Below are 9,239 nucleotides of genomic sequence, written 5' to 3'. Positions count from 1 at the left end.
AAGCAACCATGCAACAGATGGGAACGCGGGTTCTCCGAGGGTCAGCTGAAAAATTGAACAGCGAGAGAAAAAACATGCAAAATCTGCATAAAACCTACTCACTTCGCAAAAAAGTACAGGTCACAACAAAACAGTGAGGTAGCAGAAGATTCGGTTAGATCAGAAGAAGAATATAATCTGATTAAAGAAAATTTTGACTCCTGCGACGAAATTGAAGTTATTTCAATTCAGATAGGTATTTCAGTCGGGAAACGAATCTCAAAGTATGTCTAGGAAAGAAAAACGAAACACTCAATAGGGACAAATTAAAGAAGCGTGAGGTGGTGTCACAAAAAAATGCCTTTTACGAGAATCGAATTTGAAGAAAATGAAACATTAGTTGCGTTAGTTCGGATTGAGAGACAGATCAATCAGTTGACGTCGACATAGCACTCCAGTGTCATTCCTAAACTGGGCTACAACGAAAGAATATTTTTCCATTAACTTGGAGAAATAAAAATGTAGGTGCATAGTCAGTTAAAATATCAACCGTTCATTTTTTTGAGCTCACCTCAATTGTCTTAAAATTTTTCTGCGATTCGTTGGTTTTAATATAAAGAATGTCTAAAGTTCTAAAAGCTGAGTTTAACGATCAAAAATGAAGGTTCGCAATGCTAAACGTAACCGTATAAGTGTTTTCAAATCGGTGTAGACTTCTTTTTTGAACCATTTTGTGCAACAGCGTCAGGTGAATCATTTGACAGCTTAGCTGATTAGCAATCCAAGTTTTCTAGCTTGCTTGGCGCACTTGTTCTAGAGACAACAAATATGACCAGAACCTGTTTTTTTAAACGGGAAGAATTCCGTACGCAAAAAATGGTCTGCTTATTGCTTGGCTGTTTATTTTTCGTCGGCCTAGTTGGCCAAGTTTTTCCGGCTTATTGTTTTAGTTTTGCATTATTTGGCAGAAAAAGTGAGTATTCTATTTGTGCGTATCCTGAGGGTGGGAGTGAAAAATTTCAGGTTCAGAATTTTCAAAACTTTTTCAGAACGTTTTTGTTTTTGTCTCTAGGGATGTTGACTTAATTTTTTGGCGGTCTACGAACTGCTTGATGATTTTTGAGTATTTAACACTGGCAATTGTGCTCTTTAGGTGTTTTTGTTACAAAATGGCACATAAAATTTTGAAGTTTTTGTAGCTTTGATTTTCCGAAAGTTTTTCCTTTTTTCAGCTGCTTTTTTTCTTTTTTTTACAAGCTTCAAATGTTATAAGTTTATCGTATCGGCGGTGGCCGAATTTCTTTTTTTTGCTCTGTGTTTAAATCCCTGTTTAAAATTTTCTTCAAATTATTTCTTAGCTTAGGTGCTTTATGCTGCCATATTTGATATTCCTCAGTATCGATTGTGCACGTGTAGTGAGATCATGAAAATCAAATGTTGTCATGTGTCAAAAAAAACTAGGAATCTTGTGCAGGATGTGGTTTTTTAAGCTCACTTCTGTTTTTTTTATATCCAAGCTCTTATCTAGTTGTTTTTTTTCCAGGGATGATTTTTTGAGAAAAATCTTAAAAACTGTTCACGCAAAATTTTTTTTGGTTTGATTTATGATTGTTTTTAAATTTTAGTTCGTTTCTTTTGATCAATGTAAAGGATCACTCCACTGGCGAACAGCGAAAGAGTAAAAGTCACGAGTAGTTTTTTATTTTGAAAATGGAATTCAATTACCAGGTTTCTTGACGAAATAAAAAAGAAAAAGTTAAGCTAAAGATTTCTCAAATTGGATTCTAACTCTATCAAAAAAAAGTTTCAACTATAAATGGTTCTTGAAATTGAAAAAATTTCAAGGCAACCCTATTTTGGGTTTTCTTCCAACTGTCTGTTGGCTGTTTTGGTTTTTTGAATTATTTCAGACATTTTATTTGATCGAAAAAAGATAAAATACGCTCTACAATTGAAAAACATGTGTTTGGTCAGAAAAATTTGAAAGTCAATTGTAACCAGAGTTTTCCTCTGCAAAAAACAACATCTTTTTCTTGTGATACATCGTAAAACATCATTTTTTGCTTTTTTAAATTTCAGAATCAGGAGCTTTTAGATTTTTTCATCTCCAAGTAGATTTTATCTCTCGACTTTTTTCCAAGTATCTGTTATCAAATTCGAGACCTTCTACTACCAAAACGTTATACCAATAATTGTTCTACTAATTTTCATTTTTAAATTAAACATACTTTTAAATTTTGCCTGTTCTTAAAAGTCAGTCTCAATCAGTTAAAATATGAATCAATTCATGAAATATGTAGTGTTTTAGCGATGAAGGGTTGTTTTGTTCGCGGTTTTTGATAATATCAGGAATCTTGCAATCTGAGATGTTGTTCAAAATGGAATTGATGCCCAGCTTATCTCACAAACGCTGTATCGATTATCTTTCGGACTCGACAATTGATAATCAAATTTTTCAAAACAACTTCGTAGTTCCAAGATAAAATTGTTTGGAAAGGTTGTTTAGAATGATTAATAGCGAATATAAGAAGCGAATAGCTGTTTGAGCTGTTAATAAAATGGAGAAAAGATATTTTTTAAAATCTGTTTTTGATGGTTTTTCTACTAGCTCTTAATTTGATTACGTTCGCGTCTGTTATTTAGAAGTTCAGATACTTTGGTAATGGTCAGGGTGGCTTCGAAAAAGTCAAAAGTGTGACCTTTGAAAGGTATAAACTGTTCACTCGCATTCTGAAACAAAGTAAAACGCTAAAAGTATTCGATGCAGAGCTAACGGCATTAGCAGCGAAATTGGAACTATGAAGCTTGGAAGAAGAGCTAGTGCGAGACTTGTTTATTTCAAGACTTCGGAACATAACGCTTCAACAAACATTGTCGTTCGAAACAATCACACCCGAAGAGATTTTGAAACGGGCCATTAAGTTTAAACAGAGGATATTTGAACGGACATTTGCTTACATTTATTCTGGGCGTCACCAAAGTCAGACCCACCATGGCAACTCAATATTTGGCTGAAGCAGTTCTTGGTGGAGGAAACGGTTAAAAGCGTAAATCCTGAAATTACATTTAGAGAATGCAAAAGAGGTATTGGAGGATCCACCACATAGACCTGAAACCCCAAGAAATGGCGGAGATGCTGGGGCAGTAGCTGCTAGCTAGAGAGTTGAGAGATTAACTAGCTCTAAAAAATCCGGCATGACAAATGGGAACAAAAAACCAGAGCCACTAAAATCGGAGACAGCATCTATTACAATGAGGTTCAAAAACGATTAGTGTCAAGACTGTTTCTAGCTGGAGACTGAAAGCAAAAAAAAAATTCTTGCAAAAATCACCTGTGGAGGTATCAAAAATGGACTTCAAAGAAGTCTTGATAATGGTCAGGGACGTTTTCTAAAAAGACAAAATATGACCTTTGGAAGGTACAATTTGTTTACTCGCCATCTGGAACAAGAAAAAACACCGGAAGCGCTCGATGCAGCGCTAACTACACTAGCAGCTAGGTTGGAATTAGAAACATTCGAAGATGAGCTAGTGCGAGACTTGTTTATTGAAAGATTTTGGAAGATAACACTTCAAGAAGCTGTGATTTTTGAAACAGTCACGCCGAAGAAAAATTGAAATGGGACATTGTTAAAGCAGAGCAAAAATACAACACATCGAATTCGGGGAAAAAAATCCAACAGGAAGCAAAAGTGGCAGTAAAGAGTTCGATTGGAGAAAAAAGAAGTCAATTTAAACAGGAATCCAAAAAAAAACCAGAACAGTTGCAGATTTAAAAAAAAGTAGAAACAAGAAGCAATCATGCAACAGTTTTAGTCGAGCATTCTCAGAGAGACAGCTGAAAAACTGCCCTGCGACAGAAAAAACAACATGCAAAATCTGCATAGAACCTAATCACTGTGCAAAAATGAAAATTATGCAGGTCACAATAAAACAGTGAGGTAGCAGAAGATTCTGACAGATTAATGAGTAATGTAATCTAATTGAACGAGACTTCCACTCCTGCGACGAAATTTAAACTATTTCAGTTCAGACAGGTATCTCAATCGTGGAAAAAATCTCACAGTATGTTCAAGAATGAATAACAAAACACTCAATTGAGAAAAATTGAAGGAAAAAGAAGTGGTGATTCGGATTTTTTGCTTTTTGCGAGACCAAAATTTGAACAAAACGAACCATTAATCCTTTAGTTCGGATTGAGAGACATTCTCCAGCTGAGTTCGATACTGGCAGTCCAATTTCATTTCCAAACTGGGCCGTAACGAAATTAATTTTAGACATTATCCTGGAAAACCATATATATTCCAGCAGACAAACTATTCTGGCAGTTTAGTTTGTGGATTAAAACAATTAACCGATCTTTTTTGGGGGCTTTAAAATAGATTTTTGTTCAGTTAGATGGAAAGTAAAAGGAGCATCATTCCTGAAAACAGAACGGCTGGCCAGATGCGTAATGAGACTGGATCTACAATCGCAGTAGATTTTCGGCCGCACAAAGGACTGCCCTAGGTGAATTATCCAGGTTTGACGTGCTACTGTGCGAGCAGTCGGAAGGTTGAAAAGAAACCTTTTCAATAAATTCTAAATAACTATTCAATCAACAGGGTAAATCAAAAAAACATATAGAAAGCTGACATTTTGAATATTGTTTGTGCCCAATCCCAGAAAAAGAGAGACGAATCCCTAATCTCATTCAAGATGAAGTTCAGACATAAATCAATTTTTTTTTATCAGAGGACACATTGAGCAGTTAGACAAAAGCACGAGCGACTGTTTCATTGATATAATGTATTTACAGTGCTAGATTTTACTAACCCTTATAGTCAATTGAAACTAGCTGCAGATGTAGCAGAGTAATGTAATTTCAACACAATTGGAGGTATAGTAACGGCAACCTTGCGCTTCCTAACGGAGTTGTATGGTTTGAAGGACATACCGGCTGAGTTTCAAACAGCAATGGATAGAACGTTAAATAACGCGAAAAACACGTTTTGTTTCTTCGATAAATTCTGATCGTCTCAATAAGGGACAAGTTTGAACATGAAAAGCTAGTTAGTAAGGTTAAAGGGAACGTTTTGACGAAAATTTTGCTTCAAAATTATCGAAATGGGACTTCTGAGGGATTTAAGTTGACTGGTTGGGAAATGATTTATCCGACTCGGGGTTGACATGGAAACTAACAAAAATTGAAGCGATTCTAAATTTAAGCCATCCGAGAACATTTAAACAACTTAGGCAAAAATATTGGAGCGGTTGAATGAACACACGGCTATCTTTGAAAACATGAAGGGGGCAGTAGAAAACATTTTGCATCGAACTATTTTGATTCTAAAAAGGATACGAGAATCAAATGTGATGCTATTCATAATGGTTTGTGAGCCATTTTAGAACAAAAAACGGACGAGGAGGACTGGGTACCAATAGTATTCATTCATAGGTACTTAAAAATCAAAAAAGTTCAACTTATAATTTAGAATTACCTCCGTTGCTTGGGTAGTATATCGCTACAAACAAAATCTCCTAGGCCAAGAATCCATGAAAGCAACCAACCAGTCTAGAATGAACGATTAGGTGGATAATTTTTTGCATAGTCATTTAAAAAATTTTAGTGTCCAGTGAAGAACATCAGGTTAATAGACTATATCCCTAAAGAACAATATAGAAAGCCATGGCCCGAATCTGAATTAGAAAAAAGATTCGTTGCTACAGCTAATGACGCATTTCATAAGGCGGTAGACTGTATGAGCCTCTAGAGAACACTTTGCTCAACCGGAAAGAAAATGTAATACAACAATCTAGAAGGTTAAGGCCGAGAGAAAAATTAAACACGACATCATATGGTTGCCATGACAACAAAATCGTTCAAAACCAAACAAAGTTTGACCGGAACGAAACAAATAGACTTTGGCGACCGTTAAAACTGAAAAACAACAGCTTGTGGATGAAAACAACCAGTTTCACTCAATTTCACCACAAAAATCAGTCGTCAATAATTTTCAAGAAAAAACCCGAAGAACGAGACAACGAAGGTTTACGAGATTTACGATTGGTGAAACGAAATGCCGGATGAGGGATGAAAAGATAAAAGCCGTAAAAGTAGCCTCATAGAGCCAAGATAAAACAGGGCAAGTAGTAACGCAAACACCCTTTTGGAGGAGGAAGTAGCGACGAAAACCGTACAGAGAACATGGAAAGCAATCCGGGAAAGCCGGAAAAACTGCGACAGTTCAGAAAGCGAGACTAAAAAACAACCACTGAGAGTGAAACGCACCATGATCGACGAGTAATAAAGAGTCACAACCGACTGCTTTCATTCTGGCAATTTTTTGGGGGAGACACCAGCAAACAATCTAGAAGCAATGATGAACTCGTGTCAAAAACCGAAGAAATCTCCAGGAAGGAATCTCCAAACTAATCAGATATGACTGGAAACGGCCGAACTGTGTGAAACACAAGCGAACCAGACAGAAGCAAAAGTGATACATTTCATCGAAGTGGACCTGACAACAACAAAGGAAAATAAAGAGGAGGTTGAGGAAATCAGCGTACTCGAACCAAGTCGCTCAATAAGCCAGCTTTCCAGGAAAGATAGTTTCCAACTGTCAAAGCAAAGCAGCTTCGGGAAAAAGGTATGACCAATCTTTCGATATTGTTCGACCATATTTTGCTAGCGGAGATCATATTAGAAGATGCGTGGATGAACCGACTCAGACGAGTTGTGGAAAAAGAGGACGAGCAGGGATTTGAGCTGATGTAATCATATACGAACCCGATATGGAACCAAATGGCAGTGGTGGATGACTGCCTTTTAGTGGATAACAGTTTGGATGTTCCGGTTCAGCTGCGACCAGCAGTTATAAAAATAATCCACAGAGGGCACTCGTGTCAAGAAGCAGTGCTGGCAAGGTCGAACTTGTGGTGGCTCCATATGCATGAAGATATAGTAAATCTTGCAGCGCAACGCCACAGTTGAACTAGAAACTCTAAGAACGCTAACTAATCACCAAACTACTACCATTGCTCACGATGCGGAGTCAGGAACTCAAGGTAGACTATGCGGGGCGATGAAAAACAATTGGGGCAAGAAAATAAACCTTCTCGTGGCAATTGATCGATTTTCAAAATTTCCATAGGTAAAAGTTACTAATCCAACTAGCGGCAAGACGACTGTAAAAAATCTGAGAACATATATCTATCAGCACGGTAAGTTGGAATTAAAGAAGTCTGCTGAACAATTCTTGGGATTCAAGGGCAAAACTATAAAACATATGTGTACTGAACACAATTTAGAGCAAAATTTCAACCCAGTGGACGGCCATAGAGGGTGCATATTGGCGGAACAACCGATTCAAACAAAAAAGCATAGGCTTGAAGTAATGTTTTATGAAGAACGTAAAATCTCGGTTAAGATTTGCCTCAGCGCAATTAGTCGCACTTTTTTATGGAATTAACAGAAAACGGTCCAGACATCGCTGTGTCATGTACCTTTCGGACAGATTGCCGAAAAAGGAATTCTAGATTATTAGGAATAAATGATTTGCTTTTTCTGATCGTTTAGACAATGCACACCTGGAAGGATCTACCCTTACGGCTTGACAATTAATAGGAGGATTGACCTGTCGCGTGAAAGTGTGAAAAGTTAGAAAAGGGTCATCGAGTAGAGACACCAGCCCGCTATTTAAGCAACAACTGTCAACAGCAAGATAATAGGAGAGGATAAAAGTGCTGAAAAACCTGGTCGAAGCAAACACAAGTTGGAACGAGGAGAGAAGTGAGGCGGCAAAAAACGACATTCGGAGAATGGCGATCCGACATGTCAAAAAACCCGGAGCTTAAGAAAGAACTAATGTACTAGCGAGAAAAATGGTTCAATGAAGACAAGGAGAGAACCCGGCGATATCTCCGAAAAAGACGTTTTTCAGGGAGGAAGCGAAAAAGAAGAGCGGAAGACCGCTCACTTACCCGCTCAAACGAAGAGTTGCCTAAGAAAAAGACTCAACAATCAAAACGAGTGTGGGATCAGTCTATCGCAAAAGTGACATCTCAGAGGCAAACTAAACCTGCCAAATGAGCCGACACAAGATTAGACGATAAGCCTTACGGCTAAACTGAGGAATAAGCTCCAGAAGATCATTCACTGGAAAAATTAGAGGAGACTGACTCGCACTGAGAGCAGCTACTGCAGGTGCCTACGACAAGCCGAAGCGGAGTTCTCAGTGAAAGATTTCAGGCGAACCCGATGATTGTGAAGTCGAAGGAGTAATTTAAAAAGCCAAAACGAAGCAAAGCAGCTTCGGGAAAAAGGTATGACCAATCTTTCGATATTGTTCGACCATATTTTGCTAGCGGAGATCATATTAGAAGATGCGTGGATGAACCGACTCAGACGAGTTGTGGAAAAAGGGGACGAGCAGGGATTTGAGCTGATGTAATCATATACGAAACGATATGGAACCAAATGGCAGTGGTGGATGACTGCCTTTTAGTGGATAACAGTTTGGATGTTCCGGTTCAGCTGCGACCAGCAGTTATAAAAATAATCCACAGAGGGCACTCGTGTCAAGAAGCAGTGCTGGCAAGGTCGAACTTGTGGTGGCTCCATATGCATGAAGATATAGTAAATCTTGCAGCGCAACGCCACAGTTGAACTAGAAACTCTAAGAACGCTAACTAATCACCAAACTACTACCATTGCTCACGATGCGGAGTCAGGAACTCAAGGTAGACTATGCGGGGCGATGAAAAACAATTGGGGCAAGAAAATAAACCTTCTCGTGGCAATTGATCGATTTTCAAAATTTCCATAGGTAAAAGTTACTAATCCAACTAGCGGCAAGACGACTGTAAAAAATCTGAGAACATATATCGAAAAAGAAGAGCGGAAGACCGCTCACTTACCCGCTCAAACGAAGAGTTGCCGAAGAAAAAGACTCAACAATCAAAACGAGTGTGGGATCAGTCTATCGCAAAAGTGACATCTCAGAGGCAAACTAAACCTGCCAAATGAGCCGACACAAGAGTAGACGATAAGCCTTACGGCTAAACTGAGGAATAAGCTCCAGAAGATCATTCACTGGAGAAATTAGAGGAGACTGACTCGCACTGAGAGCAGCTACTGCAGGTGCCTACGACAAGCCGAAGCGGAGTTCTCATTGAAAGATTTCAGGCGAACCCGATGATTGTGAAGTCGAAGGAGTAATTTAAAAAGCCAAAACAATCACAGGGGATCTAACTCGGTGGCGGGACCAAAGACGCAAGGG

Source organism: Symsagittifera roscoffensis, chromosome 1 (genome assembly GCF_963678635.1).
Source record: "Symsagittifera roscoffensis chromosome 1, txSymRosc1.1, whole genome shotgun sequence".
Lineage (NCBI taxonomy): Eukaryota > Metazoa > Xenacoelomorpha > Acoela > Convolutidae > Symsagittifera > Symsagittifera roscoffensis.
The sequence above is the reverse complement of the archived record's forward strand: the minus strand, read 5'-3'. Positions refer to the sequence as shown.